General features: G+C 34.5%; 1 protein-coding gene across 6 annotated transcripts in view; it reads left to right on the forward strand.

Moving 5' to 3' along the window:
- Positions 1-1,704: 1,704 nt before the first annotated feature.
- The window catches only part of LOC149783405 (uncharacterized), a 38,995-nt gene continuing 28,669 nt past the window's right edge, over positions 1,705-12,030 (forward strand). For 2 of the 6 annotated variants that reach the window (XM_089931635.1, XM_089931640.1), the window contains exons 1-2: positions 1,895-1,946; positions 3,103-3,199. The gene's annotated coding sequence lies outside the window, so the exon portion shown is untranslated. The other 4 variants (XM_089931637.1, XM_089931636.1, XM_089931639.1 and 1 more) reach the window with 4 other exon arrangements.

Raw genomic sequence — 12,030 nt, forward strand, 5'->3', positions numbered from 1 at the left:
TCGTATACTCATTATTCCCACTATGAAAACAAAGTCATAAAGACAGCGTTCTTTTGCATACCAGGGCCCAGCAACGTGGAATGAATTGCCCACTGAACCTAGACACAAATACACAGTGATCACATTCAAGAGTGCTCTCAAAACTCACTTATTTCGACTGCAAGAACAAACGTAAAGACCTAATAATGTTTCCTACCTTAAATATTCTCAGCATGTTTTTTTCTATGTTTTCTAATTTCATGGTGTTTGTGTTTGTAATCATATCATTATATGTTTTTTATTTTTTTATTTTATAGGTGTTGTCTAATGTTGAAAAGCGCTTAGAACTTCCAAAGATTAGGCGCTATACAAAGTCTTTATCATTATTATTATTATTATTATTATTATTATTATTTGCAATGTTCCAGTTCCATTTTCAAAGTGGAAAATAGCTGGATCACATACACTAAAATGTAGCAGCGTTAAACCTCGTTCTACGTTATTTAACATTTCATTTCATGTCGTATATGTATATGCCTAGATCAAACTAGGAGTCGTACTCAATATTATTTGAAACATTCATTCGAATGACTGCATGTAATTCTTTGACAAGAAGGCAATATGCTTCCATTCTTCCATCTACTTCACATTGTGAAAGATGAATGAATTATATAATCGCAGGGTGAGAAACTCTCTCTATATATAATATATATAGTGTGTGTAAACCATACGCTATCAAACTCCGGAATGAAATCGTAGAAATCATACTTTGCTGAGAAGAAACTCGAAGACGAAAACAAGTTGCCGGAAGACGACTGTTGGTGTCACCTGGTACGTTAACAGAAGTTGTAGCTGAAGTATATGCCAGTGATTACGAAGATTACATAAGTGAGATTAAATCAGCAAATTCAACGTCTGTCACAAAATCAAGAGAGTCGAGATCCATCAATAAGACAAGCCGTTCAGTAGTTCGAGAAATGTATTACCTTCGAAAGTCGCAACAGGAGACTTTTAGAAAATGTTGAACTACGGCTTACACTTTATGTTGAAATTTAAAGAGTTGAAGTGTCGCTCAAGGAAGCAGCAAGTTTCTTTACATATTTAGAAACACTGAAGCGACAATGCTCACCTAATGAGGACGAACTGTTGAGCTTCTATCACTCCGTTACCAGGAATGAGAGTTAAAGGTGGATCTCACAAGTTTCGTATGTGGCATCGGGGTTAGAATTTTTAAGAAAAATAATTTTCACAGGTTTTCTCACTGGTTATACTGGCTATTTAATAAAAAAAAACTTGTATATCTTAAGTATTGCTAAAAGATCTTTTAATTCCCCCCCCCCCCTTTTTTTTTGGTGCATGATTGACCGGTGTAGCATGGGTAATAGAGTATTCAGATTGGACTTACTTCAGATGTGCATCTTTTACTAAACTGCTAGCTCCGCTTGACTCTTTTCACTTCCTGGACTTCAGAGATAAATTGTTAAAAGAAAGCCAATACTTTTTTTTAAATAATACATGTTGTATATTTTGTAAGTCATTCAGCGCACTTTCAGAAGCTATTTTGTTTAGTCTGTCAAATTCATTTTCCCTTTTTTAATAACTGCTCAAAATAATGTGCTTTACACTAATTTATGCTGAATATTTTATCACAAGGGAGCAGTCATTTTAGTGATCCATGTGCTTAGATCATGTACAGCTCCCACAAGTATAATACGAAGAGACATTTCAGCCACAGTACATGACAGTAACATAGAGTTATACAATCATTCTGTCCATTGTGCATGTTTCAAATGTAAATAGATTCACCTTACACCCGTAACTCTCTCAGAAGTTCATAATATCTGTAGAGCGATACCCAAGACAGTTACCGTTCTTGTAGTCATGGTGACAAAGACAATGACAATGGTAAGACGATCTTGGCTGAAGGACACTTATCATTTCGATGAAAACAGAGACATTTGTTCCAAGTGATAATATTATTCAAAAATTGTCATTTTACATTACAATTATTACCAAATTTGATATTCCTTTTTTGTGTAAAATAGCATGCCAAATCTTGAGGTTTGTGCCTATTTTTAAAATCCTCGAGGGCTTTCCCACTGATCGATTTTAGACCCTTCATAACCTAAGTTAACATTCGTTAAGTATCGCTTTGTCTTTAATTTTAAGCAGTGTGAATTTATAATGATATGTTTTAGAAAGTCGCTAACTGGAAATGGTGGTATTTTGGACAAGTTAATTTCAACGCACTTATTCGCTTTCACCATATCAGACATACACACGGTACGTCTTTCATAGTGATACTTCCCATTTCTTTTGAAACATCAGTTATTTTAGCTGGCAGGGGACAACTTAAGGCTATGATGTGCCTTTCTGTTCCATTCTTATTTAACAATTAAACATGAATATAAATGGTGAATGACAACTAATTTGAATTGCATCACGCTATTAAGTACTCAATATTTATTTAAAATTATCATCTAGGTAAAGGGCTTGCGTTTGCACTGTGCGCATCACGTACTGTCAAAAATTGCCTTCCAACGTGAAAATATATGCATAGACTTTGGGTTGGGGGCATAAACTTCTTTTTCAATGAATGTCCATTGACTTGTCAGATCAAGTGAATGATATCCATGTTTTGCTTCATGATACCTATCCAAAAATAAGGACCTTTTTGGCCTCACTCATGCATTTTATTTTTTTATGAAGTATTATATTAGGCTGGTGTGTACTGCATTTATTTTGTGTATAAAAATGGTCCCTTGTAACCTTAAGCATAATTGCAATTTTTCTTTTGGTGTAGTGAACCACATCTGCCATTATTTCTTTTTGATTATGCATATGCAAATAATTATGATATATTAGCCTCATTATACTAGCTTTGTTTCTCTTTTTTCCCCCAATCTCTTAGCTCTTTGGGAGAGGCATAGTACAGGGGAGGTAACTTTTTTTTTTTGCATCTCTTAATTATTTAACTCTTTGCATCAGGCAATATATCATATTTGGCCTTAACTAAGTAGATACAAGAAAAAATGGATATTATAATGTATTTACTTTCTTTTCCTGTAAGTGTTAAGCTGTGTACTCTTATTGTAATGAACCTTATTCATCTCTCTTTTGCAGACACAAAAACAGGACATGTCATGGCACAGTCTTCAGTAATTAACTGCACAGAAAATGCACTTCACATAAATCACAAGTATACTTGTTGATATGAATGGTGAGTGTCACCAATGAAACTGTCTTACAGACAGTGATGGATATGGTATCTTGTGGACAGTTTTTATGACAAAGAATTAAAAGTTTGAAAATTGTAGAGTTAGTAATCAATGGAAAGTCTGTAAAATAAATGGATAATATATTGGACATCATGGCTATGCTAAATCCTATGAGGTCAATATTACACTGTTGGGTCTCTGCCATATCTATGTTCTTTACTTGTTGATGATCTGGCATTTGTGCAGAGTAAATTTGCAAACAGTTTTCCTTTTTCAACTTGTATACCAGTATTGGTAGTACAGCGTGAGGGCCCCTACTTTTCTTGACTTTGGTGTACAGTTCCACAGTATTGGATTTGAATTAACAGCTAATGAATTACACATAAGCAGTAATGCATAGATGCCGACTTTATAATTGTGGGTCATAAGATAAGGAAAAGCTTTTCCACATTCATGTGGTTGAAATATTCTAAGTTTAGAAAATTTTTTCATGCTAAGAATACATTTAACCTTTGACACACTGTCAAAATGTTTTGACCAAGTTCTGAATGAGTATGAATATCAACTGTTTTTTTTTGCAGGTCACACTTTGCATGGAATAATGTCGGAGTTTATGGTATCAATCATATTGATAGAAGCACATCGTACTACAGCCAGATATTCATTCTGTTCCAAGTGCACACAAGATTAATTTTGCTATTATTTTGCATGTGCATATTTTATGATTTCTCCGACATGAAATTAAGTAAAGGTAAATACAGACTTCATAATTCATGGGCCGGTTGAGTTTATCTGGGAGACCAGGTTGAACTATAATGTACAGTACTTACACAGTGCAAAGCATGCATAGCATAACTTAAATCCTTATTTATTCACAAATAAATTTGATGCAGATTTTCCTTTATTGTTTCAGCCAAATTGCATTCTTCCAGATAACATTTCAGCTAGTCCTTAATAGCTCCTTCATTTACAATGAATCATGTGCTCACAGGTTACTCATTTTCAGTGATGTAAGCGATCCTACAAATTGTGGTAATATTTGTAAAAAGGTATGCACATTTGATTGTACAGGGTGCATAATCAGCAAAATCTACATGTTCAAGAAGAGTATTTTTTTCGAAAATATAAGTTTGCCTAAATAAATGCAGTTCGAACTTACCTCATGCATCTTGAGATCTCTTGGAATTGTGGGTCGGCTTATGCTCAGGTAATGCACTTTTTAGTGTTTATACCTGTTCAGTTTGGGGGTCGGTATGTATGCGAACGGGCTTATATGCGAGTATGTACGGTATGTATTTTATTTTGCATTCTGGGCTTGAGATTGGTTAATTTCAAAGGTCAGTTGTAAGTGCATTTATGTGATGTGTCATTGTCAGATAAACACAGTCCACCACAGCAGTATATCAGTCTTCCAACATGGCCTAATATTTGTTTCTTTTACTTAACTTTCATCTCTCACAAATAGCTAGACAATGGAATACCCATTTTCCGCTCTCAGTACTAATAATATCAGCATCAATCGAATGTCAGTACCAAGTCAGTAATGTGTGTGTGTGCGTGATGCTTCAATTTTTAATATATATTATTAAAAGTAAATGTCTAGTGACACTTTTCTTATTTGGTAAAAAATATTGAACAAATAATTGCTTCCAGAACAGAGAAGATCTATTATTGATAACTAAGAGATTGTCTCATATTCTGTAACTATTTGCAACTGTAAACTCCGTTCTTACCATTGAGTCAACATTGTCAAGTAATTTTATTATTTTCCTGACTTAATGATGGCAAAGGAAAAGACAGATGACATCTTCCATTGTACACAATTTTAATTTTTTCCAAGAAGGCAGTTTTAGTGCACAGTTTACATAATGCAATGCTTTTTGCTGCAATTAGAGAGAGAGAGAATAATAACATTAATTTTGTATAAAAAAATTCCTTCATGCCATTTTGCTAAATAATGTCTAAATATGCGAGTTGTACAAAACCTTTGACAGAAATTGTTTTGGCACAAAATGTTTAAGGTGACAGGTGAAATTTTCTTAAATTGGTACCTGGCAGATTTCTTAACTTAATGCTATGATGTATCTTTCTGAGCTATTATTGTTGAATAGTTAACGATAAACATAAATTTGTGAATTAGGTATTTCAAGCTTGTGTTCTTGAAATTGATGTGAGGTATGTACAACTCCCGTAGTTACTTCACAGAATGTAGCCAGTGAAATACCAACAGACAGCTAGCAAGGTAACCAATAGCTACCGATAGCAGCAGACATGTGGGGTCAAGGCGAGTAAAATATCTCAAAAACTGCATGGATGAGAACTACTTTGATTTTAGTCAAGCTATTAAGTATATAATGCTTTTCAAAATTATCACCCATGGAATTGTATTGGCAATGTGAGTATCACATTTTGTCGAAATGTCCATGAGATATGAAAACTGCATGTATGGATTGGGGGTGTGGTGCATAAACATCGTATTCTATTCACTGCCAATGACATTTTAGGAAAAGTGAATGATATTACAATATTTGCTTTATAACACCTATACAAAATATGAACTTATTTGACCTCATGTATTTTATCCATTATAACTTTTTTAAAATTAGATCGGTTTATCCAGCATTAAATTTGCACATAATAACTGTCCTTTTTGCACAGTTAGCAAAAGTATGCCAAATAAATAGCATCAATATATTCCATCATACTCTTCTTGGCATGCTCAATGGTGGCTGATGCAAAAATAATGATGAAAAAAATGCAAGAGCCTGAAGGGAAGAATAGTCATACTGGGTGAGAAAAGTAGTACAGACAACGTTTTGGCGTTCAAAAGCAAATAATGCAAGTACGTATCCTTTGGAAAAACAAGAACTTTGTGGCAGATCATGTGATTATGAATACAGTAAATCCCACTCACAGATGATTCGGATGTATTAATTTGAAATGCAACATGTTTTTTTATTTTGAAATATCCCAATCAAAAGTTAGTAAATCTTGATGATCAGAAACATCCTCTTATTTGAAGTATATCTGCTATAAATGAGGGTACAATTTTTTCTTACCAAAACTGTGGCCTCCCGGGTGGCTGAATGATCTAAGGGGCTTCCCTTTATCAATCACTGCTACGTCACCTCTGTCTTCATTCTTACCGTGGTCTGGTGTTTTTTGGCGGGGTTCATCCTGCAATAATTATACTAGTTGCCATGTATAGCCTATCATGTGCTGTAAAATGGGTAAGACCAATGACATCACCAAATGTCATCTTATCATACATAAGCTGGCTAAGTGCATTTAATCATAACAAGCTTGACCATAATATCTGCATAAAATTAGGTCTACCTCTCTACTGGAGAGTCATAGGATATAATGTGCCAGCTTTTGCAACAAAACCAAGCTATTCTTTTAATGGAGAAATATCCAAGCATGATAAGAAATTACATCAGAACTGTTTCTTTTATGACACTAGGAGTGATCTCTGCAACTGAAATGATGCGCACTGCAATTCCAAAAATGCATGTTTATCAGTTTTATGAAAAAACAGGGTCCCGTAACGTTTCATTAATTGAATAGACTTTGAAACTTCTGATTGTGGTACAAAACATTTGTATAGCTTCAGTTATAATGTGAGCAAAGAATGAACATTAAGTCACATTTATCACCAGTCATCCAATGAATACATGTAAACTTTGCCCTACAACATTTTCATTTTCATCAAACGCAAGGCAGATTTGGACCTTCATTTAAACTGTTACACATGTATTTAAACTTATTTCCATGGAATATATCCATATTTAAGTTATACTAAACTCAAATAAAATATATGTTTAGAGTGAATCGCCATGATTAGGGGGAGATGATTCATTGATGCTTTTCAATTCCAGTGATGCAGTAAGGTAAAATGTTGGGAGATGTATTAAAGAAGCTTCACATTTCTAACAATTTCATTGACAGCCTCACATACTCATATCAGAATATACCTACATCCTAGTACTAAATGTGATATACACATATATATATATATTGCTGTGTTTAGTTTTTGATTCAGGTGGAACTCTTTATTCAAATTACTATTCTCTGGAATTACAAGGTGCTCAATAATGTTATTGGACAGGATTTATAGTGAATTCTGATAAGGACATCTTGAATTATTTATTGTGATTAGTTAAAATACTGTTAGCATATAGTCACTGTTCAGGTCACAGGTATATTATTAGTACATTCAGGACTCACTAACAGGGACTTCAACACCTAGATTGATTGTTCTTATTTAGAACACCACTGGAATTGATTCAAACTTTATTCATTAGGACTGGTTATATAAATTTTTGAACTATTTGGGATTAAATTTGCAATACTATCATTCTTGTTAAATTTTCACTTTTTTTGTTCTAGGGAAATAAATTATTCTTTTGATTTTTACAAAACTTGTTGGTTTTCATTCTTTTCTGTTAGTTTAAACAGTCCATTTTGATGACGTCACAAAATTTGAATATTCTTTGCGTATTTAATCACTTGTGCATCGACATTGCACATAAATTAAAAATTTAGCAATTCCCTGATGATTTGTAACAAAAAAAAATTCTTGTTAACACATTAACCCCTAGCGACGACTTTACGGGACAGGAGGTAGTAGCCTACTGCCGAGCTCTGTAGCGTCATGATCATGCATGATACACTAAAGTGGATGGTATTATAGAAAGGAAGACAGATGTAGCTCTACAATGATACCAAATAATTTGGAATATCTAATTGCACTACTAAATACAAATAGAAAAACCTCATTTTTTGGACCTGAGTTTTTTAAACCCAAAATTTTCCCGTGGTCGGAATCTGGTTTTGTGTTCAGATATTAGACTTTTTGGTCTTACATCTAAGACAAACCGGTATGAACTGCTAACAGACAGATGAGCCTTTGCAAAAAATAGGATAAGATGGGCATTTGGAATAAAGAGTGGTCTCCATACAAAATTAATGGCGCCGTTTAGCAAAAAAAAAAAAAAAAAGTCCAACTTTTACCCTTCTGCTCATGCACGAGTCAAATAGCCAAAAAAATTGATGTTTCTAACACCACTAGGTGGTATTTTATTGAAAGATAACTGGGGATTCTGTGTTTACAAGTCTATTCAGAAATAGCTTTCAAAATGACTGTTTCCTACTTGATTTTTAGGCAAAAATGACAAAAAGCTCCAGGGGTTAATGTGTTAAGACCATTGAGTCATAATATGCAGTAAAATTTAGATGAAGGTTTAAGTCAGATAGAATCCACATAATGTATTACATCTCTATGGTCTTTAAATAAGTAACAGAAAAAAGCAAAAGCCAGCAAGTTTAGTAAAATTGAATAAATAACTTATTTCAATAGAATACAAAGTGAAAAATTAAAAATAACTTACATCAAACATGCAAATCTTTTCAGACACAATGTTATGAATTGTGTTTGAAGAGTAAACAAGTACCTGTGAATGTCGACAACATTGCTAGCATAAAAATGTAGAATAAAATATTATAAGTTCACTCTCGACACATAACATAAACATCAGTTTAAATCATGATTTCTGCATTTTGAATCACATTGTGATGTTCAAATTCACTCTTCCAGCAGTATAGAATCATTGAAATTAATAACATATTTAATTTATGACATGAAATAAAGCACCCTATATGCGCTTGATATTCTCTGAGCCCCAGACCTATTAAACCACCACCTACTTAAAGCAAATTTGATTTTCCTTTATCTAAATAAAGATCAGATTTTGAAAGAACTCTAATACCATTTCAAACAGAGATACCGGTAGCCAGTTTTTAGCAACCTTTTGTAAAAGCTATGTTGGACATCTGATGAAAAATGGTTGAGATAAATTTCATCTCAGTTGCTTCAAGACAGGCATTTTCAAAGTTGGGTCTGTGGTGATGATGTGGCTTCTATTATGCAATCTGGTGGAAAACATGCAAATGATATTCATCTCCCATCTGGTAAGGCCAGCAGTTACTAATTAATATTTATCAACAATTACTATGATAATACAATTTTTTCTCAAAAATTCTTTGTGACCAAACCCAGATAGAGTTTTAAAAATAACACGTTCCAAATACATGTCAATAATTCCAGTACAAGATCTAGTCCTACTAGAGTTAAATGGAGAAGAGGCACAGTTAGTACTAATTGTCAGATACCACAACTGCATCTGCAGACAAGTTACAGAATCATAATACATGTTTAGGAGTAATGACTACTTTCTCCCAAATCCAGTTCACCCACACTAATGTTTAACAATAAAGTGACAAAACTCATCTGCCACCTAGTTGGGAGAAAGAAGTTATCTCCTCTTTAAGAGCTTGATGTTAGGAACACAGTTTTTAGCAAAGCATCTAAAAGAGTTTTCCAGTTGTTCCTTTTCTAAAGAGTTTTCCCACATGAGGCATTATACTCCAGCTATATTTCCATCTAATTCTTGCTCAGTTCTATCTGAGCTGACAAATTTACACTTTATTGGTCTTACTTCCTGTTGTGAGATTTGTATCACTGCCAGTTTTTTAGCCCAACTGGTCATGGACCAGATGAGCTTATGTTATGGCCTGCTGTACATCATCTGTGTCCACAAGCATACGTTTCTTATAGCTACTTCTTTTAACCTTAGTAAAGTGATTGATTATCCTGTCTCACCTCATTCTGTCAGCTTTTCCCAGATCAGATTTCATCCAATGTTTGCACTGAATATCAAAAAGCAATATCACTGGCACTGACCACACTGCAGCACCAGTTACAGCAATTATACAGTCTGGGTGCCTATCACCTGTCATAAATGATTGTCGAGTCAATGTGTACCAGACAGCTTCATCACATTTTGGCAAAGGCTATGGCCGTCATACAGTTTTGTACCATTAGTGACTTACCTATGAAAGACCCGTTAGCTACCATAATAGACCTGGTTCCAACATATCTTGGCACCAATTGTCAACAATACAGTTACATCACAATACAGTGTACAGTACCATTCTCAACTTCTGATTATTCACTCAATGAATTGCTGGAAATCAAAGTGGCCCAGTCAGCTTACACCCCCAGCCCCAGTTTAGTTCATCATCCCTCATGGCCAACTTTGCCATTTTTGGCACATCCATCACATAAGGCCTCTGTGTCATTGTGTGTAATGTATCAGTTTACTTGTTGGCAAGAAAAGCAAGCTGATATTAGAACTTTATATATTTAAACATTTTCCTGTCATTTTGTGTCACTGATTCAAGACCCATGCATCAACAAATCTTTTTTTCACACCAAAGACTCACATCGGAATCTGGTAACACATTTATTTATGTGTACATTCCTGTCTTTGAAACAGATCATGGTCATCAGCAGACATGTTGCAGGCCTGGGAATATCAAAACTCGTATCTATTTTTATGTACTGAAGTTACTCTTTGACATATAATAGCTGGCTTGAAATGTAATGGCAGTAGGATTGATGGTCGATTTATTATCCTTTCCAAAATATCAGCAACATTCATTTTGACTGATAGCCCCTCTGCTCATGCTTGGGAGTATCTTGCAGATAATTCTAAACAGACCAGTATAACATTTGCTAATTCCAAAATAGGGATAGTAATTTGCAGCTTGTATTTAAGAGAGCTGCCTTTCATTCCCCATCCACCATTTTAAAGGATCGTCACAAGACTGCAACTTAAGGGACCAATATTGCACAGGAACAAAGGGTACAATATCAACCATCATTTCAGAGGATAAACTGGATAAACAAAAAGGATATTTTCTAGGGTATGGCAAATGGGGAAGTAGTATAATGTCAACCCATCATAGAGTCACAATCATTCTTTTCAACGGTCTCTGTCAACAGAAGAATCAAGACAAGGATCACTTCCATACCATCTGATTTTCTCATGAGTCGATATTTTTGCAGAAAATGACACCATGTTCACAATGTCTTTTTAGTTACATGCACATCCTGAAGTGAGGAAGACTGAAAAACTTTGCCATAAAATGGGAAGGAATTTGCCACGACATGTGTTTGGTCTTGCTAATCCTCTTTGAGAGCCTCCAGTTCATTTTCTGCATCCTTTCCCCTTTCTCATGAGTTTATGTCATCACAGACATCACAGTACACCCATCCAGAGCTAAAATTCTACAACAGGAGGTAGACTGTGAACCAACTCACAAAGTAGATTTATGAAGTCATGAATTCATCAGGATTTTACTTTGGCCTGTTCTTGGTGCCAAAGTCCAGTGCTACACTTTACCCCATAACAGACCTGAGCTCATTCAGCCTTTTTATTTCAGCATCATGTTGAACATCAAGACACAAAAATTGGTGTGTGAAGTGATTCAGGAAACAGATCTTACAGTCATTAAAGACGCTTATGTCCATTATTCCAGCTTAGAAGACTTTCATACATACAGGGTTTGCTTTCATTTAGTCTAAATAAGCATTATGGGAAGTCATATTGTACACAAACATTTAATAGCCAAGTCCATATCCAGGATGACTGACTACCTGAAGTACATCTATGGAAAGCATGAGCTGAGTTACGTTTCCAAATTGAGAAATGAAATTTCTTGTTTTACTTCTGCTCCATCTTTGATTCCATGTCAGGTATACATATGATATCATCTAAACTCAGCATTTACTCACTTGGGTATGGAGTTCAAAATACACCTGAATAATTGTATTGATGGTTTATTCTCTTCTCTTACAAAATTGCATCTCTGTCAGGGAAGTACTTTTTATTTAAGGTCTCCATTGTGAGGCAGAAGATGTCATAATCCTTGGCTACCTGATGATGAGACCATTATAAATGATTCTCTTGGCCCAGTTAAGTGTCTCAAG

Source organism: Sinohyriopsis cumingii, chromosome 14 (genome assembly GCF_028554795.1).
Source record: "Sinohyriopsis cumingii isolate HCF-2022 chromosome 14, ASM2855479v2, whole genome shotgun sequence".
In the NCBI taxonomy this organism is placed as follows: Eukaryota; Metazoa; Mollusca; class Bivalvia; order Unionida; family Unionidae; genus Sinohyriopsis; species Sinohyriopsis cumingii.